The 25911-nt window shown below is 40.8% G+C and overlaps 1 protein-coding gene across 4 annotated transcripts in view; it reads right to left on the bottom strand.

The window, feature by feature from the left end:
* The window catches only part of SFMBT1 (Scm like with four mbt domains 1), a 157996-nt gene extending 138355 nt beyond the window's left edge, over window positions 1-19641 (bottom strand). Inside the window, exon 1 of one of the 4 annotated variants that reach the window (XM_079115699.1) lies at window positions 18261-19641. The gene's annotated coding sequence lies outside the window, so the exon portion shown is untranslated. The other 3 variants (XM_079115696.1, XM_079115697.1, XM_079115698.1) reach the window with 3 other exon arrangements.
* Window positions 19642-25911: the final 6270 nt, after the last annotated feature.

Below are 25911 nucleotides of genomic sequence, written 5' to 3'. Positions count from 1 at the left end.
GCATGTTTAAAGTTTTCCATAATAAAAAGTTCAATAAATAAAAATAAATACCTCTAAGAAACCAAGAGAATAGGTAGCTCTGGATCACAGGTAGATTCCTGGCTCAAGTACACTCAGTTGTCACTTGGAGATTTAATTTAAATGAACTGATAACAGGTCCCAAAGATGTCTTTACAAGACATCAGACTTTCTGGGGAACATCACAGGACACAGGGAAATGGTCTGCCCTCTCCCCTGCCTTCTGCCCCAGCACCTTTCTACCCAGTCTCCAATAACCACAGCTCAAAAACAGTACAATCTCAGAGTAAGAATAAGACCATTTTAAAGGGGAAAAGGTTGAATGCATAAAGATGGTAAGATTTTTTTTTTTTTTTTTTTTTTTTTTTTTAAATTCAAACAGAACATTTTCCCCTAGAATTTTGATGAGCTAATACTTCTTCTAAAGTGGCACTTCAAATTCAGGAAGGTATTTACAGAAGACTACATGCAAATACACCAGAGGCTAGGATCCTTATTCTTTTTTATTCAATAAAGCCCCTCATCTCAGAATTCCTCACTGTACTCCAAGACCTTCTCTAAAACATTAAATAAAATGTTATGGCCCTCAGTGGTCAAATGCTGGAAATTAAGCACTCATTTATTGATGACACAAAGAGCAGAACAATCTAAACTACTCTGGCAGGCACTTGGTTTTTTGCTATAGACAAAGTCTAATCAATGCCAATTACTGGTGGTGCACACCTGTAATTCTACCTGCTCAGGAGGATGAGGCAGGAAGATGGCAAGTCTGATGCCAGCTGGGCAAGCTGGCAAAACTGTCTCAAAATGTAAAAAGGAGGGGGCATGTAGCTCAGTGATAGAGCACTTGCCTAGCCATGTCCAAGGCCTGGGTTCAATTCCCATTAAAAAGAAAGAGGAGGAGAAGAAGGGAAGAGGAAGGGGAGGAAAAAGAATGAAGGAGGGGGAGGAAAAAGAAGGGAGGAGAGAGAAAGGAGGAGGAGGAAGAAGAAAAGAGTCTATGGGAAAACAAAAGTAGTAGTTTATTACTAAATTGTTTTAAAATTGATTAAAAATGTTTTAAGTTTACCAGTAGGAAATTACAGAACTGCTGCTAGCCATAATTTTAAGAAATCCATTATATCCTTACACGTGAATCTATGAACATAATGAGAAGGGTACAAGCCAGAACATGAAAAATCCGTTTATGTTTACTAGCAGCACATGGATCATGCTCAAATAAAAACAATTAACATTACAGAAATTCAAACTAATTTCATAAATGAACTAAGCTGATACTTGAACATAAATTTTCCAATTCATCAGGACCATGATAAATTACTCCCTAAAGATAATTTTTAACATGAAAAGTCCTTAGAATTTCAATTTCTAGGAAAAGACATTATGCTAAGTCAGTCAATTATAAAAAGACAAATACCATATAATTCCACTTATATGAGGTCCCTATAGTAGTCAATTTCATAGAAGTCAAGAGTAGAATGATGGTTGTCAGGGGTTGGGAGGAGGGAGGAATAGGAAGTTTATTGTTCAGTGGGTATGGCATCTCAGTTTTACATGATGAGAAGTTACAAAGATGAATAGCAATATTTACACAACAATTTCACCATTTTCAATGCCACTGAACTGCACACTTGAAAACAGCTACGATGATAAACTTTATAATAAAAAGTTGCCATCCATAATTTAAAATAAGCTTATTAATAACAGATTCATATTATCAATCACCATGAGCACTAAACATGAATGTGTTTGCAATTATATATATTCAGATTTTAGTGTCTTTACTCATAAAGTGAGGAACAAAAAGAAGAGGAGCAACAACTCATTACTGGCAATGAGTCCTGAAGGAGTGGGGAGCTAGGGATGACATAAATTACTAAGAAAGCAGCACTGAATCAGAGTTACCACACAGGCCTGTCACCTCTTAGACCTTTAAGTGTCAGCAGAGCCCTGAGTAAGGGTTCTAATCAGATCAAGAGAGGCCAGTATGATCCTTTAGGTGATGGAGATCTAATCTGGAACATGATTAGACCTAAACACAGATTTACTGAACTCAAGGAAATGAGCACTTAATCACACTAAGAGATCAGGGCCATAGTAAAGATATGTTTCCTGCTGTGTGCCATTTCTAGAGGCTGAGTTCAGTTTGGTGGTTCAATGCATGGATGTCACTAAGCTAACTTGGGATTTAACCCTTAGATTTTTTATTTTTCAGTCATGATCTAAGATATTATCCTGTTATCATTTGGGGCCACAGCCCAAACTATTCAGTTTGTCCTACACTAAGTTTATCTCCACAGATGAATTAAATAAATACCACGTGTACTGCCTAGTATTTGTTGGTACTGAATCCCACACCTATCTTCGGGGCTCTGCCCTGAATTACCAGGCCTGTAATCTCCATTTCAAAACCCCTTATCATTTGTGCTCTCCCCATCAGGTTCTGGTAGTAGCACTGCCTGCTGCTTACAAACTCCAACAGCACTGGTAGAAAATGGGGTTTGTGTGTTCTGGTTTGTGAACATCTTTTCCCTTTTTCTTCTCCACCCTTTCCTGTTGTAAACAACTCCTAGAATTACATCTTTTCACTAAAGCACCCAGAATGGCATTCTGACAAGAACTGATGACCCACCAAATTCACAATTCATGGGCCAGTGTGGAGAGCTATACTATGAAAAAAATCATTTATTCATTCATTCAACAAAGCTTTACTGAACACCAACTACATGCCAGCCCCTGTTGTACATACTAGAGATACTAAATAACAGAAACCAGCATCCCTGACCTCAAGAAACTTACTTTACAGATAAGAGAGGCAATACACAGATAAATAAGTGAAATACACAGTATGTAAGATAACCACTGAGAAAAAAAAATTAAGCAGGAACATGAAATGTTGTAGGAAAGTTGAAATTTTAGATACCCAAGTCAATGAGGTGACTTCTGGGGAAAAATCCCAAAAAGTAAGGAAGTTGATCATGCATACATCTACAGGAACAGCATTCCAGAAAAAAGGAACAGTATGTACAAAGGCTCCAAGGAGTTGGAGAAAAGGAGGAATTCCATGTGGCAGAAGTGATTAATGAGGAAGATATGATGGGAGGCCAAGTCATGGGAGCCTTAAAGTCTACAATAAAAACTTCAGTTAAAACAGTAGGTTCTAAGCAGAAGAATGACATCATATGAATTACCTACTAACAGGGTCCTGCTGTGTCAACAGTAGACTGTAGAGGACAATATATTTTGCTCTCCAATCTGATTAAGTCAGGAGCTAGCTGGGTATGGTTGTGCACACCTGTAACCCCAGCAGCTGGAAGGCTGAGGCAGGAGGATTGCAAGTTCAAAGTCAGCCTCAGCAACTTAGCAAGGCCCTAAGCAACTCAGCAAAACCCTGTCTCTAAATAATACATATATAAAAGAGCTGAAGATGTGGCTCAGTAGTTGAGCACCCCTGAGTTCAATCCCCTGTACTAAAAAAGAAAAGAGTTAGTCCCTGGGTTCTGCTGGAATTTACCCAACAGAAATTTTTATGGAATCCTACCAGGTGAGAATATTATGGCTTTGGTCAAAGATAATTAAATATCTGCAAATGAACATTCTGCAATAATCAATACAGATAAAACCTAATGTATAACATGCCAGGGTTTTGAATTTTTTAATATTTTATAAAAATACAAAGAAATAGTATAGAGCAACCAACAGGTATATGAAAAAATGTTCAACATCTCTAGTAATAAGAGAAATGCAAATCAAAACTACTCTAGGGCTGGGGATGTAGCTCAGTTGGTAGTGTGCTTGCCTCGTGAGCACAAGGCCCTGGGTTCAATCCCCAGAAAAAAAAAAAAAAAAAAAAACTAAGATTTCACCTCACCCCAATCAGAATGGCGATTATCAAGAATACAAGCAACAATAGGTGTTGGAGAGGCTGTGGGGAAAAAGGTACACTCATACATTGCTGATGGGGATGCAAATTGGTTCAGCCACTCTGGAAAGCAGTGTGGAGATTCCTTAGAAAACTTGGAATGGAACCACCATTTGACCCAGCTATCCCACTCCTTGGCCGATACCCAAAGGACTTAAAATCAGCATACTACAGTGATGCAGCCACTTCAATGTTCATAGCTGCTCAATTCACAATAGCTAGATTGTGGAACCAACCAAGATACCCTTCAATTGATGAATGGAAAAAGAAACTGTGGTATATATACACAATGGAATATTACTTGGCCATAAAGAAGAATAAAACTATGGCATATGCAGGCAAATGGATGAAGTTGGAGAATATTATGCTAAGCAAGATAAGCCAATTCAAAAAAACCAAAGGCTGAATGATCTCTGATAAGTGGATGATGCTACATAATGGGGGGTGGGAGGGAGGCAAGAATGGAGGAAGGATGGATTGTACAGAGGAAAGAGGGGTGGGAGGGGTGGGGGGAAAATAAAAGATTGAGACAAACATCATTACCCTATGTACATGTATGATTACACAAGTAGTATGACTCTATTTCATGTACAACCAGAGAAATGTTTTACCCCATTTGTTTACAATGAATCAAAATAATTTTTTTAAAAAATAGTATAGAAATATAAAATACTTTAAAACTGGTTTATTAAATTGATCAAATTAGAGATATTATCTTACTATCTATAGTTCCAAGAGGAAAATTTATCTTATGAAAATATTCTAGAAATTCAACAAGGAAAATTAGAATTAGAAGGAATCTGGAATCCCACTCCATTCATTTTTAGACCAACATTATGAAGTCCCAATAAAAATGGATCCAGTTCTTCTTTAAGCATCAAAACATACACTAATACTGTGGTGAAAATATTTCTAAAATATATTTTCCTTGTCTGTCTTCTGAAAACAAAGATTCCTAAAGATATTAGCTTTTCACTGATAAGCCTGCCCTTTTTAAGAGAACAACTGTGCCTAGTCCAAAGTAATGCTGCTAACTGCTACCACTACTATGTAGCCTTAACGATCTCTACTCATCTCTCACTCCTGGCTAATAGCACCTGATCAGAAGGTTGGGAAATAGTTACTAACTATACATCAGCTTTGGTGCAGGAGCTTTTACGACACTGACTGCTAGCACCTGAAAACAGATTTTGCTTGCTTCCTGTGATGGTCTATTTTTCATGAAAGTTTAACAGCTCCAAATGAATGGCTGCATAGGAAATGTATACACAGAGTCCCTTAGAAAAAGTTCTTCCCCCAAATACAATTTATCACTTTGAAGAAAGTGTAAAGTTTCAAAGAAAAATTAATTCTCTACCAAAATATTATCATAAACACTACAAGAAAAAGCAAATTACCAAAGTTATGCTTATGTCTTAAACAAATACCTAAGAGTATAAATACAAAAGTAATATTCTGTACAGGTTGGTGCTATAGCTCAGTGGTAGACCACTAGCCTAGCATGTGTGAGGTACTGGGTTCGATCCTCAGTACCACATAAAAATAAAAAAAGTCATGAGGCCCATTTACAACTAAAAAATACTTAAAATAAGATAAAATATTTTAAAAAGTAATACGCTGTAATAAAAGGGCATTTTATTTCTTCAAAAACCCCACTACCCCACCAAAATTCTCTAGCAGGTTAATGTTTGGGCCCCTTTCCTACCATTTCACCATTTTTTTTTTCTTGGTACTGGAGACTGAACCCAGGGTCTCACACAAGCTAAGCAAGCATTCTACCTCTGTGCTACATTCATAGTCTCTTTTTTTTAAATTTTCAAATTATGAGACAGGATTTCACTAGATTGCCCCAGACTGGCCTAAAACTTGTAGTCCTTCTGCATCAGCCTCCCAAGAGATTACAAGCATGTGCCACCACCTGCTAAAATCAGTTTCAATTTTTTTTTTAATTTATTTTTATTGTAAACAAATGGGATACATGTTGTTTCAGTTTGTACATGGAGTAACAGCATACCATTTGCATATTCCTACATTTACATAGAGTAATGATGTTTGATTCATTCCGTTATTTTTTTCCTTCCCCCACCCCTCCCAGTTCTCTTTTCCCTCTACACAGTCCCTCCTTCCTCCATTCTTGCCCCCCTCCCACCCCCAATTACGTGTCCATTACGCTTATCAGTGAGATCATTCGTCTTTTGGATTTTTGAGATTGGCTTATCTCACTTAACATGATATTCTCCAATTTCATCCATTTGCCTGCAAATGCCATAGTTTTATTATTCTTTATAGCTGAGTAATATTCCATTGTATATATATACCACAGTTTCTTTATCTATTCATCAATTGAAGGACATCTAGGTTGGTTCCATAGTCTGGCTATTGTGAATTGAGCAGCTATGAACATTGATGTGGCTGTATCTCTGTAGTATGCTGATTTTAAGTCCTTTGGGTATAGGCCGAGGAGTGGGATAGCTGGGTCAAATGGTGGTTCCATTCCAAGTTTTCTAAGGAATCTCCACACTGCTTTCCAGTGTGGCTGCACTAATTTGCAGTCCCACCAGCAATGTATGAGTGTACCTTTTTCCCCACATCCTCTCCAACACCTGTTGTTGCTTCAGTTTCACTTTTTAAATTAATAACAGCACTGGGCACAATGGTGCACTCCCGTAATCCCAGCCACTAAGGAGGCTAGCAGGAGGATCATAAGTTCAAGGCCAGCCTGGGCAACATAGCAAAAGGGTTGAAGAAGAAAAGGAAGGGGCTGAGGTTATAGCTCAGTGATAGAATACCCCTGGATTCAATCCCCAGTGCCACAAAAAATAATAATACTAAAAATATTTTACTATACTAGAAAAGGGAAATTCATAAAAACATACAGAACCATAAATCAAATGGCAAATGACTGAACATAAGCACCCAGCATAATAATTCTCTCAGTAATTAAAGATCAAATAGGGGAACCCAATAGATATTATGAATTTTTAAACTCCAAGCCCATTTAGGATATTCTGTAATTCTTGCCAAGCTACATGTTCACAGACAAGTTAATAGAGTTTACCCTCTCTCCCTGTGTCTGAGCTGCTTGCTCTAGTCCCAGGCAGATCCCTGTGAACCTGCCTAAAATTAAAAAAGCCCTGAGATCACAGCGGCTGCTACTCTGTTTCTGCTACTCTCAAAGGGGAAAAGTGGGCAACAATCTCACCAAAGATAATCACTTTAGAAGGAGACAGCACTAAAGATAAAGACTTGAAAAGGGACTAAAAGAAAAAATTGAGTTACTTTCTAATTTTAGTTTTTTTCTAAAACCTGAAATATTATAGCCTATATTAAAAATGTTTACACTAACAATATATGAACAAGTATTCACAAAACACTTTAACTATCTGGCCTTTACTTCCACAAAAATTGTTTCTGAAAACAATATCCTACCAAGACTTTCGCCCATTCCCATACCTCCATCAGTGTATCTTCCATAGTAGACACTTTTCACAGCACTTAAAAATAAGCTCTTCCTATCATGTCTTATCCTGGGACACTGTAGCTTCTCAAGGACATAGAACTTACTTAACTTTGCATTCCCTAAACCCTTGGCACCAGTGATTTCACATCACAGCTATTGTTTGTCAAATGAATTTCTATGTTATCAGATAATGGTACCCCAATTCACTAATGAGTAAGAACAATTCAACTTACCAACAGTACTGCCTTCAGAAGCACTGTCATTTTCACAAGAGAAGGAAATTCAGTGCCTGCCAAGTGCAGTAGAGGTCCATTATTTCTGACTAAGTCTGTGTGTGCAAATGGCAGCTACCTTTCTCAACAAAAATGGATGGAAGAATCAGGGAGGGTATTAAAGTCAAAGCCCAGTGTAAATTTCTTAAGGCATCATTCATAGGCAATTTGCTTGCTCTTCAGTTCTCTTGAAACCTGTGAAGTTAAAACATGCCTTCAAGCCATTGTTTTTTTCCACTTGCTCTTTAAACATAGGATGGTCCAACTTGTCAGACTGCCTTGTTGTTTACAAAGCCTTTCTCTGTACAAAAACTTGACTAACCCTAATGCATGCTGACTTCTATATTTCTTTTTCTCAAATCTCTTCTTGAGGATGACTTAGAGCTCTTTCAATTTAAATTTTGAAATCTAGTGTAAGACTGTTTCCTTGCCAGGAGTACAACTCTCTAAGTCACATCCGTTTGTTTACATTCATGATAGCAACTACTTGCTAGAACGCAAAATAAATGACAAAAAGAAGGCACAGTACAGCAAACACACTGTACTCAGAAAAGCCCCATCTATCACTCAGAGCTTGCAGGAAAGTGCACCAGTGCTCCTGGAAGGACCAATCTGCTTGACACTGGCTCAGTGTGCACTCTCTGGGAAAGACACAATAGTCATGGGCTAGAAATAAATATACTACCATGGTGGAAAAATAACAGACTATACCACCATGAATTGTTACACGCTATTATAGTTTGAAACTTGAATGCTCTCCAAAAAGTCCATGTTGCTGAAGGCTTAGTCCCCAGTCCATGTTGCTATTGGGAGGTGGTGGGACCTTTAAAGATAGAGCTTAATAGAAGGAAGTTAGATTATTGAAGTTAGATTATTCAATCCTTGAAGAGGATTGTATGACCTGGTTCTCTTCCTTCTCTCTGCTTCCTGGCCACCATAAAATGAGCCACCTGCTCTACCACACACTCCTACCATTACATACTGCCTTGTCAGGGACCCAAAAGCCATGGACCAAGAAACCATGGCTGAAACCAAGAGCCAAAATAAACCTTTCCTAAGTTGATTATTTCAGGTATTTGTATGGTAACAGAAAGCTAAAATGCACTTTTTCAGAAAGCACTTTACAGAAAATGGCAGTATGCACAGGAGGTATCAAAGGAGTATAAATATATGCTGAGGTATTCTGAAGTTCTTTTCATAAAGGGAAATGAAGAAGAGCTTGGACTTATGAGATGCATAACATTTTGTTTTGTTTTTTTTGTGGTACTGGGAATCAAACCCAGGGCCACATGCATGCTAAGCAAGCACTCCTCCACTGAGCTATATCTGCAGCCTGAGATATATAATACTGTAAGATTTAACCACAGAATGCCTCAAGATTCCAAATCCAGTTTCTTTGAGAATTCTACATTAGAACAGGAACATGTGGTTAGAATTCCTTACAAATAGCCCAGACAGCTCAGATAAAAATCAACTTTTTAAAATTTAGCTGTATTTCCGTCAATGAACAAAATAAAACAAAAAAAAAAATCAGAAACTGATATAATATTAACCAATCCTTGTTGCTGCAATTTCCTCAAAACCAAAATACAAAAGCAAATTAACTGAATTTATAATAAGCAACATACACTGAGGTCTTGGGCTCAAAATTTTTTGTTTCTCAACTATTCAGATTTATTGAAGAGTTCAAATTTCCTAAATTCACCCCAGGCATCAATTCAGTAAAGGATTTCCCCTCATATAGTTTTAAAATTTCCCAAACTTATCCATTTCCATGGAGGATGAGCAGGAGATATGACAGGCAAAGCCTAAGCCTATGGAACCCACTTCTACTTCTGAAGACCTCCCCCCCCACTCCACCCTCAGGAACCACAAGTCCTTATCCAGATACAGCTGTCATCAGGGCTTCCTGATAAGAGCACGGATTCATTAACACTAGTAGAAGGCAAGAGGATCCACAGATTGGTTTCTGAAGCTCAACCAGCAGCTCATGTACCTGCAAATAATAGGCTCTCATCAGTCATCCCAGGTCCGCGGAAGTGGAGTTACTCCACCTCACACCCATGAAGAATCAAGCTGCTGAAGGCCTCTTTGTAACTACCACCACAAAAAGTAAAGCAAAAAGACTGGAGCTAATGTCCTTCAACTTGAGTTTTACTAATGCAAATGCATTATTAAACATCTAAAGACACGCAGTTATCTTAGAAAAAGTAAAAAGTTAAATGCTTTTAAAATGTTGAGAGAAGGAACTTTGCTAGCCTAACACTTTAAGAAAATGGACACTTCAAGAAGTGAAATATGACAAAATACTGGTTTCTTATCTTAAAAAACATTCTGAACATTTGTAATTGAACTATAATACATGGGCCAGGTCGTGGCTCAGTGGCAGAGTGAGGCATGTGTGAGGCACTGGGTTCAAGGAACAATAGAGTATTTTTATTTCCCCCACAGGAAACAATAGGGGATACTCTTTGAAGTAGGTACATAGGCTTTAATATTCTCTAAATGTGGCACTAAAGCATTTTATTAAGAATTAAAATGAGCCAGGTGTGGTGGTGCATACCTGTTAATTCCAGAGGCTCGGGAGGCTGAGGCAGGAGTATTGAAAGTTCAAAGCCAGCCTCAACAACCTAGCAAGGTCTTTAGCAACTTAGTGAGATCCTGTCTCAACAGAAAAAACTAAAAAGGGTTGGGGATGTGGCTCAATGGTTAAGTGCCCCTGGGTTCAATCCCCCCCACCACCAAATAAATAAATAAATAAATAATGTTTTGGGAAGGGTGAGGGAAGGCTTCATGATTGGGTTGAACTCTCCACTGTGAAAAGGAACCAAGTATAAGAAACTTGAGCAGGGCAGAAAAGCCATGTGTCTGGAGTATGGGAAAGTAACTGGAAATGGTAGAGGAAGGCAGGGAACAAGACACAAAGGGCATTAAAGTCACACAAGGAATTTGGATTTTATTAAAATTACTACAGAAAATTACACACCAGTTCTAAACCTGGGAATGACAAAATGGAATCTGATTAAACATAACCATTTCTTATTCAGAACATAATACATTTTCAAGTAGAAATAATGTTACAAATGGTAGTGCTGCCATATTGCTTCTGTGCCTTCATTCAGTTATAATTTACGTAGTATTTGTCCTATGCCAGGTTGTATACAAGGTACTGATGAAGAATAAAATAGGATCTCAAACCCTGACCTCGGTCTGATAGAACAAATAATTATGATTGGAATATTTCTAAGAGTTAAATAAATAAAATGCTGTGAGCGAAAAGGCAAAGGCTGGTTTAATCTGGCCTGGGAGAGTCCAAGAAGGAAGACTTTACAGAAGCTCTGAAACCTAGACAAGCTGTGATTTCTTTGATGGAACATCTCCCTAAGTGCTATCCTCAAGTGGCTGGTGGAATACCAGAAAACTCAGTTGCTGAGACTGACCTAGAACTTAAGATCCTCCTGTCTCAGACTTCCTAGTTGCTGAGATTACAGGTATGCACCACTGCGACTGATACCTTAGATACTTTTTAAAAACTCTCAGGTTTCTCTGCTTCCTGAACACATCATGAACAGAGCAGCATTCCTTGGCTGGGCTCTTCCCCAATGTTTGCTGCCTCAGCTTGAGCCCAAAGCATTGGAGTCAGCTGTCTCTGGACTGAGAACTCTGAAACCATGAAATAAACTTTTCCTCTCTTAAAAAATAAAATTAGAGCCGGGTGCAGTGGTGCACACCTGTAATCCCCCCACAACTTCAGAGGCCGAGGCAGGAGGATGGAAAGTTCAAAGTCAGCCGCAGCAACTCAATGAGACCCTAAGCAACTTAGCAAGACCCTGTCTCAAAATAAAAGGAGAGGTTTTTTGTTTTTGTTTTTGTTTTTTTTAAGGACAGGACAGGGAGGGGGGGGGCGGCTGGAGTTGGGCTCAGTGGTAGAGTACTTGCCTAGCATGTGTGAGGCACTGGATTCAATTCTCACCATCACATAAAAATAAATGCATAAAATAAAGGTCTGTCAACATCTTAAAATAATATTAAAAAAAGGACTTGGGGATGTGGTTCAATAATTAAGCACCCTGGGTTCAATCCCGAGCACAATAAATAAATAAATAAATAAATAAATAAATAAATAAATAAATAAAATATGGTTCGATAATTAAGCACTCCTGGGTTCAATCACAAGTACAATAAATAAATAAATAAATAAATAAATAAATAAATAAAATATGGTTCGATAATTAAGCACTCCTGGGTTCAATCCCGAGTACAATAAATAAATAAATAAATAAATAAATCTCTTCTGATATAAAAGTAATAATTTGGAACTCAATGATTTGTTAGTTAACACATTAAATTGGATATCAACAAGAAAAACTTCAGTTATTTTAACAATTGCTAAATTTCTCAGCCCATCTCATAACATTCCATATGTTTTTGTTTGTTTTGGTACCAGGGATTGAACTCAGGGGCACTTAACCACTGAACCACATTCCCAGTCCTTTTTTGTACTTTATTTAGAGACAGTGTCTCAATGAGTTGCATATGAGTCTTGATAAATTGCTGAGGCTGGCTTTGAACTTGAGATCTTCCTGCCTCAGCTTCCCAAGCCTCTGGGATTACAGGTATGCACCACCACCCCAGGCCTACACTTTTTTTTGTTGTTTATTTTGGGGAGTTTTCTTGGTGGCACTAGGGATTGGATCCAGGGGTGCTTTACCACTGAACTACACCCTGACATCCTTTTTATTTTTTATTTTGAGACAATCCCACTAAATTGCAGAGGTTGGCTTCCAACATGGTATCCTCCTACCTCAACCTCCCAAGTAGCTGGAATTACAGGAATGTTCCACCAAGCCTGGCCATCCCACTTTTGACTGCCAATGGCCCACCTTCTCTTATCTAAGACCCTCTTCCAAACACCTTCTCAGAACAGAACTCAACCTTCTCCTACAAAGCAGATGCTTTCAACTTACTCTATCTACCCCCAAATCAGATTAGTGATTAACCTTTCACTTAAACAAAGCAAAAACATCAAAAATGAACCAATGCATGCAGCTCTGAATACCAAGTTAAAAATGCCACCTTACAGCCTCTCCTTGCAGCTAAGTCTTAGGCTCACTGAAGTTATTCAATTATCAAACCACGAAATTCAACAGGGACTTAATATCATTTAACACAATAGATAAGACTATACTTTTTGCTCTTAAAGTCCTAGGTGATCACCTGAAGGCAAAGAGTTGAATAAGTTTTTTATAAACATCCTCCTGAATAAAAGAGACTAGAAGAATTATATACAAATCCTCAGCTGCCTCTGAGTTATAGGAAAAGGTTTACAATAAAACTTGTTAAAACTTCTGTGGTGAAGTCATATAATTTTTCTATAAATAACTTGTCTTTGTTCTTATTCTTCCTCCCACTTTTGAAAAGTTTACACATGAATTTACAACAACCTGACCACATCCTTTCTATTTTAGATAATTTTCCAGTGGGGCTAGAATCAGTTGAAGAATGATAGAGTCAAAACCATCAAAACCCCCCTCCCTAAAGTCTAAAGGTTCAAAATTTCCCAGGAAACAAAATCCCCAATTTCATCCAATTTAATAACTATGTATCAGAGAAATACTTTTTTCAAATGTAAGACACCCTAGTTAGATAACAAATGTACCATTTACTATTACATTTTCTTTTTGTTCTCACTTAAGTTATTCTAAAATATTGGTTATCAGCTAAACTACTCCAGAAAATAAAGTTTTGGGAAGTTATAAGAAAGTTTTAATGTAAAAAATACTTGGCATTCAAAAAACCTATCTAAAGGTCTTCTGTTTTGTACACTGTATTCATTTAATATGAACATAACATGAATTCATAATTAAAAACAAAGGACAGTTCACCTTCCTACCTACTTTAAAGTAAAATGACATGTGATGCTACACCACCATTTCATAGCTAACCCTGTTGTAGTTATTATTGTGAAAGCAAAAGTACCTGACAGATGCAGTAAGATTGTGGATCTTAAAGGGAAAATCAGCATTTACAAAGAAACAAATATAAAAAAGAGGAAATTCTTTGTTTTTTTGTTTTTTGTTTAAGATAGTAGGGACTGAAACCAGAACCTGTACATGCTAGGCAAATGCTCTACCACTGTCCTACAGCCCCAGTCTTTCTAATTTTATTTTGAGACAGGGTATGACTAAATTGCCCTGGCTGTCCTGAAACTTGGGATCCTCCTGCCTGTCCTCAAACTTGGGATCCTCCTGCCTTTGCCCTCTAAGTAGCCTGAATTACAGGCATGTGTCACCACACCCAGTTAGGAAATTCCCTTTCATGTTTGTTTCTTATTTTGTGTCTCTTTAGTTCATCTATTAAAGATTTAACAAATTTTAAATAATCTAATAATGAAAAACCAGAAATCTAAAAATAGCCAAAAATAAAATAAAATAAAATAAAATGGTAGCTCTACAACAACTAAATCATCAAAGTACACTCTTGGCTAATGGTGCTGTAAATGTGGGTATAGTAGAAAAATCCAGCTTAGTTGTTGACCCATCAACTGGTTGTTTAACTTAAACAGAGAAAGACAGAATTCTTCAGTGAAATAATTTCACAAAAGAAAACCTTTGAACTTTGTGAACTATTCCCCCATATATCCCTAACATAGGAAGGACTTCAGACTGTTCCTAGTTTCTATCATATGCACTTCCTTACAGTAAAAAACATAGGCCTTTGTCAGAAACTAACAAAATAAAAATTCACTTACACTTCTAACTTCTCTCCTTTAGCAGTAGAAACAAGAAAGAACAGAAAGGCTACATTAAAAGGTATTCAAGAAGTATAAGTAAATTGCTGTATACTTGTTCAGTTGGATAATATCTTAAAAAAAAAAAAAACTTTCCCAAATTGAGGTGTAATACAAAAGAGCATCCTAATCATTTTGAAACTCTTGTAAAAATCCATACCTAACAATTTTTAGCTACCTTATTTCCTTTTTAGAATTTTAACGATTTGATAAACAAGATAAATATCCAGAATATATAAATCGAGTTAATGACTATCACTTAAAAAGTTCATTAAAAACTTTATACCCGGGCTGGGGATATGGCTCAGTTGGTAGAGTGCCTGCCTCGCATGCACAAGGCCCTGGGTTCAATCCCCAGCACCGGGGAAAAAAAAAAAAAAAAAAAAAAACCACTTTATACCCACTTCCTTAATTCACTGAACCCAAAAAAAAAAAAATCAATTTTCTCAAAAATCCTAAGGGTTTGTTGTTGTTATCTGCTTTTTGATATTGGGGGTTGAAACCAGGGGCACTCTACCACTGAGCTACACCACCCAGTCTTTTTAAAAATTTTTATTTTAAGACAGGTCTCCCTAACTTACTGAGGCTAGCCTTGAACTTGTGATCCTCCTGCTTCCTTCTCCTGAGTTGCTGGGATAACAGGTGTGTGCCCCGAGATAGGGCAAACAAGAAATTAATTTAACTACTGACACTTTAAACTCTGACTTGTTGGGAAATTACTGATTCATCCTTCACACTTACTCTCTACAAATACACCTGTATTCCAAATATGGTTAGTAACATAATAATACAATGTCTGTGAACAAAAGAACTCCCAAGAACCACAGATCCAAATCTGCTAAAAAGTTACCTTGTGACTACAAAGTCTCTCAGGTCAGAATGTTAAGTTTAGGTTATTCTAGATACGAAAAACCCTAACAGTCATTATAAAAGCACAGAATCATGATGAAAATGACCATAATTCCAAGTTTACATAACTACTGTCCTTGAGTTTAATTAATATTGCTCCCCTTTCAGCTTCTAAAGGGTCCTGTTCTGTGGCAAAACTTGTCTATAGTGTTAGAAGTCAGGATAGTGGTTGCTTTGGGAAGGAGACAGGTGTAATGAATGGAAGGGACTCAAAGGGAGCCCTCTGGGGGCCCGAAAATGTTCTATGTCTTGATCTGAATGTGGTTATCAAGGCATATAGATACATAAAAAAATCTTTGAACTATACTCTTAAGATCTTATCATAAGTTATACCTCATGGAAAAAATAATTTCTTATGCACACTAAAATACATTTTAAAATGTCTTTATTCAAATAAATTACAAAAATTTAGAATGGACACCAAGGTGCATTTTATAAAGATGCACCTTCATGTGGAACCATTCAAAACACTTACTTTTTAACACCTTTCATTTTAAAAAGTCACCAAATTTTAGTACCAAAAGCACACAGAAAGATATATATTTACCCTAATTTTGCAAATGAGTAAAATCAAAATCCACATAGGTTTAGAAATGTACTCAAGATAAGGCAGCTAGTCAATGACAACGGTAGTCACAGAACTGTTTCCTGTTTCTGGCCACTCCCGTTTCCACCGGGCCGTTACTTTTCTGAAACTGCAAACAAATCTGAACTCTGAGTGTACCTGTGGCCTAGAAGGACTCAACATACGACTCCAAACACCAGTTAACAGGCCCCAAAGTATACACGTGTAGACACACTCATCTTCCTCCAGTCTCTCAAAATGATAGGTAAGTTAACAGTTTGTACATTTTACTTCAGATGCCATAAAGTTAAATATGACATCTTTTAAAGGTGGTTGAGGAGAAGACATACGCAAATAGTGTCAAAATGCACCTTACTTCCTTTCAACCCTCTGATGGTTACTTGGTTCTCAAAAAGATCACTGCCGAGGAGGGCTATACACACATACACACACACACACACACACACACACACACACACACACACACACACACACACACACACACACACACACACACACACACACACACACACACACACACACACACACACACACACACACACACACGGCCATTAACCAGCACTGCTTTGAGTAACCCGCTGGGAATAGCACCCACCAAATAAAAGCCAGTCTTATGACCAGAGCGTCCCACCCCACTCCCAGTGCAAAGCAAGAGCTACAGATGACCTGTGGCTGATGGCTTAGTTTTAGACCCCACTCGACCAACTGACATCTTGGGAAAAACTTAACCCAACGTACATTCTTTCCGCGGGAATTTATGTTCTCACAAGGCGTCTCTGCTCCGCAGAGAGAAGGCCTTCTGATTCCCAGGACATTCTACTCGCCTCTACACTGCCTCCTTTTCAGTGTCCAAAATCAGACTTCAAGAACAGAAATTGAAAGGGTCACGGACCTGCGGAGTGCCTCGGGACCCTGACCAGGTCCGCGAGGGGGTCGGCCAGCGGCGCCTGGCGATCTGCAGAGCCCGAGAGGCCCGCTCACTTCACAACGGCGGGCTATGCAACCGGTTGCGGCGACCGCTAGACGCTCCGCAACCGCGCAGCAGCCGCCTGGGCCCTCCGAAGTTCCGACCCGCGGCGCGGGCGGCGCGCCCAGCCCCTGCTGCGGGTTCGCGCCCCGCCCGGAGCGAGCCCGGGGGGCGGGTCCGCGGGGGCTCGGCGGGCGGGAGCGCGGGGCGCGCGCGGGGAGGGGCGCGCGGGGGGCCCAGTGCGCCGGGGAACTTGGGCGCCCGCCGCTGCGGCTACCCGACCACTTTCCTTTCACGCCTCCTGCGGGCTGACGCGCGCTGCGCTACCGGCCCCGGGCCGACGGCCGCCGCCACCGCTCACTGCCGCGGCGAGGTGCCAGGCGCGCCCCTGTAGCCCGGCCGACCGGCGCGCGGGACCGCGCGGGACCGCGCGAGGCCGCGCGCGGGCGCCGCGCTCCCCCCGCCCGCCCCCGCCCCCAACGTGCCGCCGCCGCCGCCGCCCGTTGGCGCCTCAGCCCGCGCACCCGTCGCCCGCCAGCTCCCGGCGGTTTTCCGTTGGCAAAGTTGCGCGGCCGCTTCGAGGGGGGCGCCGCGCAGTCTCCCGCCCCGGCGCCGCCGCCGCCCCTTCAGGCCGCCGCGCGGGAAGGCCCAGCCAGCGGCCCCGCTTTTTTACCTGCCGGGAGTTTTCGCGCGCGCGCTCGCTCTATCGCTCGCTTTTCCCCCTCTCGCGCTCGTTTCTTTCTTTCTTTCCTTCTTTTCGCTCGCCCGCGCGGGCGCTTTTTCCGCTCGCGCCGCCCGCGCTTGCCCGCTCGCGCCCTCCTTCCTGCTGGGCTCGGCGGAGCCGGGCGGCCGGCAGCTCTCCCCGCCCCCCTCCACCCGCGCTCCGGCGGAGGCGGCGGCGGCGGCGGCGCTCCGCGCTCCGACTCATTCCAATATGGCACGGGCGCAGGGCGCATGCGCCCGCGCCCCCCCCACCCCCGCCCCGGCTCCGCGGTCCTCCCGGCAGCCCGCGCCCCTCGCGCCGTGCGCGTGGCGCCCCCGGCCCGGCCTCCCCTAGCCTGCTGGAGCGTCTGCTGGCCCGGCCCGGGCTACGCAGGAAGCGAGGGGTAGGCGAGCTGGGGTGCTGGGGTCCAGCGCCTCCCGCCGCCCCCGCTCGCGCGACTAGCCGGCACCTCTCCCAGGACGCCTGGAAGGCCGTGGCGCAGGGCACGAGGCGGGGGCCTCGGATCCCCGACGGCTTTATGGCGGGGTGCGGACTGGCCCCGACTGGGAGATGCGCTCTCAAGGACCCAGTGCAGGTCCAGGCTCTGCTCTGATTCAGGAAGGAAGGGCCTACCTCGGCTTCTTGATCGAGCCACGGGGAACCCAGTGGAGTCCTGGGGGTCTTTCCTGGTGTCCCTGTCGGGATGAAGCGCGCTGTTGTAGCCCGCACGTGACCGCCCAGGGCAAGATGGCATTAACAGAGATACCGACCCAGAAGCGTCGGGATTCCAGATGGGCGCGTGTAGCCGCCTGTCGGCTGCCCCACGTCGGGGGTCCGGCGCGTCATTTTCAAGATCTCGAAAGGCACCCAAGTGCCTTCTCTCTACCGAGTCCGACTCGGGCCTTTAGGCGCACCCGATGTCTCCAGGCTTCCCCAGAAGGCGCCCTGTAAATCTGAGTTTTCCTGACGAAGATGCACAGGACAGTTGCCGAATTTGAGCGAGAGCTCCGCGCCCTGGTGAAATCAGGAGCTCAAAGGTGGCTGCGTCAGCCTCGCAGTCCGAGGTGCCCACGGGCGGTTACGTTCCTTAGCTCGTCCCTTCCCCCTTGAAGCGAAGATGCACCTGGGGGACACACACACCTGATCAGGAAAGTTCCCCCAGAAGGGAGTCCTGGCGCCAGTGAGACCGGGAGTGCAGCACTAGACTCCGGAACCTTGGTAGAAGATCTCGGTCAAGACGCTGATGGCTCCTGCCTTTCAGGGAGAAGGAAGCGCCCTCACCGCAAGAAGTTCTGGGTTACCCGCAGTGTGCCAGACGCGGGCTCAGTCCACCGTTCACTGATTTCAGCGGCCCTGGCAAATATCTCACTTTACAGACAAACTCGCTCAAATTCACGCTGTAGGCTGTATTTGAATCCAGATTCTTTTTTTTTTTAAGCACCACTAAAAAGACAATATGACAACCAGTGAGCGAGAAAGAGAAGTAAAAAGAATTAAGTATCCAATCATTTCTATAGAATTTGACTTTTCAGGCAGAAAACCTTCCCCTTAGTCACAGTTATAACCACACATTTTCATTTGTGTGCTTTCATTAACATTTTTCGTTTGTTGACATAATTAATTTTTAGGGAGTTCAGATATCCTTATACATCCACTTAATGTCCTGGTATAGTATATTTTGAGGGTGGGGGGGTTGTGGTTGTTTGCCAATATATCCTTGAGTTCTGCACATGGGACGCATTTCCTGGGAGTGGGAAAGCTCCAGGTGGAAAGCCATGAGCGGCTGAGAACGGCGGAGTGATTTTGTTCTGCAGTGACTTTGACTTTCCCAAGAAGCTCCACCATTTATTTTATCGCCTTTAAGGAACTAGTGTAAGGGGTTTAATACACGTTTCTAAGTATTGAGTGCCGTCTTTTCTCCCCTACATTAATAATATTTATGGATATTATAAGGTTACCTTTCTAAGCATTTTTTAGGTGACAAACTTTCAAAAAATAAATGCATTTATTATCATCTTCAATCCCGTTTTTGTTAATGATCTGTTAATAACCATTTATCTATTGGAGCCTCACACCTCTCCTAACTTTGAACAATCTTTTTTTTTTTTACAGATATTACTCCTTTGTAATCACTTGCACAAATATTTCCAATCTTTTGTTTTATTCTAATGTTCAATCTGTCATTTGTGAATTTTTTTCACTCAATACTAATGAAGTAAGCTTCCTTCCACCCATCTGATAGTTCATTTTTTGCTAGTTTTGTACTATTTCATTTCATATTTAATTCCTTGATGACTATATGCTGAATTTATTTTGCTTTATTTTGGAGTAAAATGTGGATTTAACTCACTCTCCCTGTCACCAGTTGTTATTGCTTATGCAGTCACCATTTATCAAATAATTCTTCTTCAGATTTGTTTAGTTAGACTTACTTTTATGCTAGGCTTTTGATTTTGGTTGGTATGTTTTTAAATTCTCCATTGCCTTCTATAGGCCTTGGTTTGAGCAAAGACTACATGGACATAAATATTGGCTCTTTGAAATAGGTTTTTACATCTGACAAGGCCCAGTTCCCACTCAGGGGGGTCTTCTTTTTTCTGAATATCACTTGATATTCACACTGGTTCATGTGTTCATTCTCATTTTAGGATAATCATTCCACCTCCTCACTCCTCATTGTCTTTGGATAAACCATTCAGGTTCAACACTGGGTAACCCTGTGACATTGGCAAGTTGCTAACCTCTCTAGGCCTTACAGTTTTGATCTATAAAATAGGGATTGGAGTTAACACCTGCCTCATTAGTTCAATGCCTGGCACATAGTAAAATGTTAACTATTGGGAAAATTTGAATTTTTGCATGGTGTTGCATTATCTAGCAACTAGTTTAAATGCATCAAATATTCTATAACATTTCATTTTTCCAACCAGGACATGTGCTATCTTTCCACTTTTTCCAATAATGTAGAACTCTCAGACAGAAGCCACATCCCTTGTTGACTCCAGCCTTCCTCCATAGTTCCCAAAGAACCACAACAAATAGTTGAAAACTACCATTTGAGTGTCTGCCTTGTGCTAGGCCTGTGTGGGTGTGGGTTGTAGGTGAGCATACCTTGCAGCATCCCTTAGAATAAGCCATACATTCCTGTGAACAAAGAGCAAACTAGGAGCTTCCAGGACATCCTTAAAGAGAGCAGAGCTAGGCCACAAACCAAGGGTCCACCTCCTCAACTACTCGGCTACTGGGAAATTTGGCTTTGGGATTGTTGACAGAGAGGAGGCCCCCGGAGGAGCATGGAGCCAGAAGTAAATTAGGGAAGACTGACCTCTTATCATGACTCTCCCTGCCTAAAAGCCTTCCTAGGCTTCCTGATACACCTTGTGTAAGCCCAAAAACCTCACTTTGGCCTGTATGACTGGCCCTGCCCACCCTCCCACTAACCTGTCCTGCTCACCTAACTTGCCAGCTGCACCTGCCTTCTTTCATTTCCAGGAGCATGCCACAGTCCTTCCCACCACAGGGTCCACACACCCTCCATCCCACCTCCTCACCCACCATCATGTACTTGACACCTGCAATATTTGTTTAACAAGGTGGGCTCCTCAAGATTTTGCCTTTCCCACCTCATCTTTCTCTCTTTCTCTCTTCCCCATAGTTGTTTTTATAATTTATGCCTGCATCTGTTTGTCATTGTTTGGATCCTGTCCCCCTCTCTCATCTCTAACTCCACAGATAGATATCAGTTCCCATGAAGGGCAGAGATGTTCCTGACTCATTAAACATCAACTTGGCCTTTTCTCCAAGAAGCAATACTGGACAAGAGAGTGGCCAGAAGGTCAACTGGCAGCATCCAAGGCCAGAGGTTGGCATACCTCTTAGGCTCCTGGCCATTGCCAACTTGATCTCCACTCTATGGGGTGAAGGTCGTAACACCATGTCCTCACTCACTGACGGGTCCATATTTGACTATCCCAAATGAACTCCTGTTCCCTGAAACTTCACCTGGTCTTCCCAAGCAGGCCTTCTTCTTGATAGTGAGTGTGAACTTTGAACTTAGTACTGAGTGAGAAAGAGGGACAGGTCTGGACCCTGGAGACTGGCAGTGCCATTGGTCATCAGGCTGTCTTCAACCAAAGAAGAACTTAATTAGGTTCCTAGAGCCTGCTGTGCCCTGTCAATAATCAGTATCCTTCCATTGTCACTGAGCGACCAGTTCCCTTCAATCATCCAAGTGAGGCAAGTCATATAATGTCTCCTTGGGGCTAGTTACCCCAGGGAGCAGGTGATTACCACCAAAGGGCTCTCCTTACCCCATGCTACTCATTTCTAAGGCCCAGCTGGCTATGCTGGCCCTACTGTCCTGGGAGTATAGGCCACTGCTATATGACCTCCCAGTACTTGTCCTGCTCCATCTCTCGTCTTGGGTCCTGCAAATCCCATGAAACATCCTTCTCTCCTACACCATGTTGTAAAGAAAAACCAATGGGATTGAAAGTAGCTAGCTAGCTTAAGGTCAAGTTCGGATTCAGTTACTGCTTCTCTATGAGACCTTCTGTGGGACTTCTTTGTGGGACCCTTCACTTCTCTAGACTCAGTGTCATTATCTCTGTAAAACATGACTGAAGCCACCTACCCTTTGAGACTTTAAGAATTCAAGGACAAAATGTTTACAAACCCTCTTTGCAAGCTGCAAAGCATTTTAAGAAATAATTGGCCTGACCTCAAAGTCACCTCCACCAGGAAGTTGCCCAAGATCACTTCACTTCCTTCTTTGTCTTCCCAAAGAACTTAGCTTCTTCCCCTGCCTCCTGCCCTGTTATTTGCCTTGGGACAGGCACAGGCCCAACCCCATATTTTATCCTTGAGTGTTGAAACCCCAAGACCACGCTCTATACATCTCCAGGAATCCCCTTTCTTCTTCAATATCCCTCATTTCCCAATTCAGAGGGGTAAATAAATTAATAGCTGCAATGTTCCCAACTTTGTATTATTGTATTGCCTTTCTTAAACTTTCTCACGTGTTTAATGTCTTATCAGCTAACAAGAGTTCACAGGTGCCTAGTGGTGTAGCTCAGCAACAGATCACTTGCCTGACACACAAGTCCTGAGTTTGACCCCAATACACAAAACAAAACAAAAAGAATTCACAAGCACCAAGAAAGTGACAAGGACATTGAGCAAGGCATGGGAAAAAAGGGGAGCAGCTCTTTGTGTTGGGGTTTCTCTTTGGGGTGATGAAAATGTACTAAAATTAAATAGTGGTGAGGGTTGCTTAACTTCATTAATACACCAAAATGGATGGAATTGTACACTTAGAAAGGGTTAATTCATCTGAGCACAGTGGTGCATGCAACTTAGGAGACTGGGGCAAGAGGATTGTAAGTTCAAGGACAACCTGAAGAACTTAGAAAGACCCAGTCTCAAAATAAAATGAAAAGGGCTGGGAGCAGGGAGTAACTCAGTGGTAGAGTGATTGCCTAGCATGTGTGAGGCCCTGGGTTTAATCCCCAGTACAGAAAATAAATAAATATATAAATAGAGATGAGTTTATGGTATATGAATAATATCTCACTTAAATTGTATGAGAAATGTATACAGTGACTGTTACCGAGGACACAAACTGATAGCTCTTTTATCAAATGTAGTTCGTATGGTTCTTTGCTTGTCCAGAACCATGAAATGTTTTTGCTTTTGTTTTTTGGTTATCTGGGATTGAACCCAGGAATGCTTAGCCACTGAGTCATATACCCACCCCTTTTTATTTTATATTTTATTTTGAAATAGGGTCTTGTTAAGTTTCTGAGGCTGGCTTTGAACTCATGATCCTCCTGCCTCAGTCTTCTGAGCCACTTGAATTACAGGCATGACCACTGAACCCAGACAGAACAGTGAAGTTTTTTATAATACTTTTTTTTTTTTGTAGTGCTGGGGATTTGAACCCAGGGCTTTGTGCTTGTGAGGCAAGCACTCTACCAACTGAGCTATATCCCCAGCCCTATAATACTTATTTTAAAGGATAATTTACACAAAGTACAGTGTATCCATTTTATACATGTATAGTTCTCTGAGTGCTGACAAAGGTGTACCTCTTGTAACTACCACCACAATCAAAATGCAAAGTGTTCTGTTACCCCAGAAAACTCCTTGAGACCCCAACTAGTGACACACCTGCCCATAGCTCCATAGATTAGTTTTGCCAGTTTTTTAAAAAAAATCATCATAGAGTAGTATTTTTTTGTGTCTGTCTTTGAGATTCATCTACATTGCTATATATATCATATTATTCTTTTTTCTTTAATGTTAAATCACTTCTTATTTCAGGTTAAATTTTTTTTTTAAATGGACACAATGCCTTTATTTTATTTATTTATTTTTATATGTTGCTGAGGATCAAACCCAGTGCCTCACACATGGTAGGCAAGCGCTCTACCACTGAGCTACAGCCCCAGCCCCTAGATGTTATTTTGATCAGAGAATGCCCAGGGAATAAATATTCATGAGTGCCCCATTATACTAGTCTTTGAAATATTATACCCATATCAGTGAAGTTTCAAGCTTATGTCCTCTGGTATGTTTATATCATATGATTTTACACACTATTTTTATGCTATTTTAGTAATAGGTTAGATATATTTTAAAACATACACAAAATATAGAAAAATATTTTTGGTACTGGCTATTGAAGCCAGGGGCAATACATCCTCAACCCTTTTTAAATTTTTTTTTTTTTTTTTTTTTTATCTTACTTTTTTTTTTTTTTTTTTTTTTGTACCAACGATACTCAACCACTGAGCTACATCCCAGTCTTATTTTTTTTTATTTTGAGACAGGGTCTTGCTAAGTTGCCGAGGCTGGCTTTGAACTCGAAATTCTCCTGCCTCAGCCTTTCAAGCCACTGACATTACAGGTGTGCACCACCATACCCGACCCTAATTTTTTACTTTGAAATAAAACTTGCAATTCTTCCCCTTCAGCCTCCCAAGTTGTTGGAATTACAGGCATATACCACCATTTTAAAAGGAAGAGATAAAGATAACATAAATACTGTTCTAAAATTATTTTTATTATATTTCATTTCCCTTCATAAAATATTATGTTAGACGATATTATTAAATGACATTAAATAAAATTATATTAATGATAGTAATGGTCTTTTGAATGAAAGAAATGTGATAGGGGCTGGATTTGTGGCTCAGTGGTAGAGTGCTTGCCTAGCATGCATGAGGCACTGAGTTCAATTCTCAGCACCACATATAAATCAATTAATAAATAAAATAAAAGTCCATCAACAACTAAAAATTTTTTTAAAAAGAGAAAGGAATGTCATTGGAAAAATGTCTCTTCCACATTACTGAAGTATAATTGAGGTACAATAAACTACACCTACATAAAGTATACAATTTGTTTATTGTTGATATATGAATGTACCCAGGAGTCCATCGCTATCATCAAGAATACAAATATTTTCATCACCTCAGAAGTTTCTTTATGTCTCTTTTCATCCATCCAGCTCATCCCAACCTGTTACTGGTCTGCTTTTTGTCACCACAGGTTAGTTTGAACTTTCCAGAATTTTACATAAGTAGAATTATAAAATTGGTACTGGTTTTCTTGCTTGCTTTTTTTTTTTTTTTTTTTTTGGGGGGGGTGCTGGGGATCAAACCCAGGGCCTTGTGCTTGCAAGGCAAGCACTCTACCGACTGAACTATATCCCTGGTCCCTCTTTTTTATATTTTATTTAGAGACAGGGTCTCACTGAGTTGCTTAGGGCCTTGCTAAGGTGCTGAGGCTGGCTTTGAACTCAAAATTCTCCTGCCTTAACCTCCTAAGCCACTGGATTATAGGCATGTGCCACCATACCTGGCTAAAATTGGTACTCTTTTTGTCTGTCTTTGTTCATGGAGCATAATTATTGCTAGATTCTTCCATGTTGTTGGTAAAAGTAGCTCATTCCTTTTTATTGCCAAGTAGTATTCCATTGCATGGATATACCATATTTGTTTCTCCATTCCCTTGTTGATGGGCATTTGGGTTGGGGCTATAGCCATTTACACACAAGACTTTCTGTGAACATGTGTTTTTATTCCTCTTAGTTAACAGCATATGTATTATATACTAAAATAGTAATAATAAAATTATTAATACAAGCGTAATTAATCATTAATTGTATGATATCATATACATATATAATAAATGCCTCATCATTAGTTATGTAATGAGTGATGCATGACTTATTACAGTTTTGCATCATTTAATCACTGAGACTTGTTCTGAGAAATGCATC

This window comes from Sciurus vulgaris, assembly GCF_902686455.1.
Source record: "Sciurus vulgaris genome assembly, chromosome: 16".
Taxonomy (NCBI): domain Eukaryota; kingdom Metazoa; phylum Chordata; class Mammalia; order Rodentia; family Sciuridae; genus Sciurus; species Sciurus vulgaris.
This window is presented reverse-complemented; position numbering and strand designations above follow the sequence as displayed.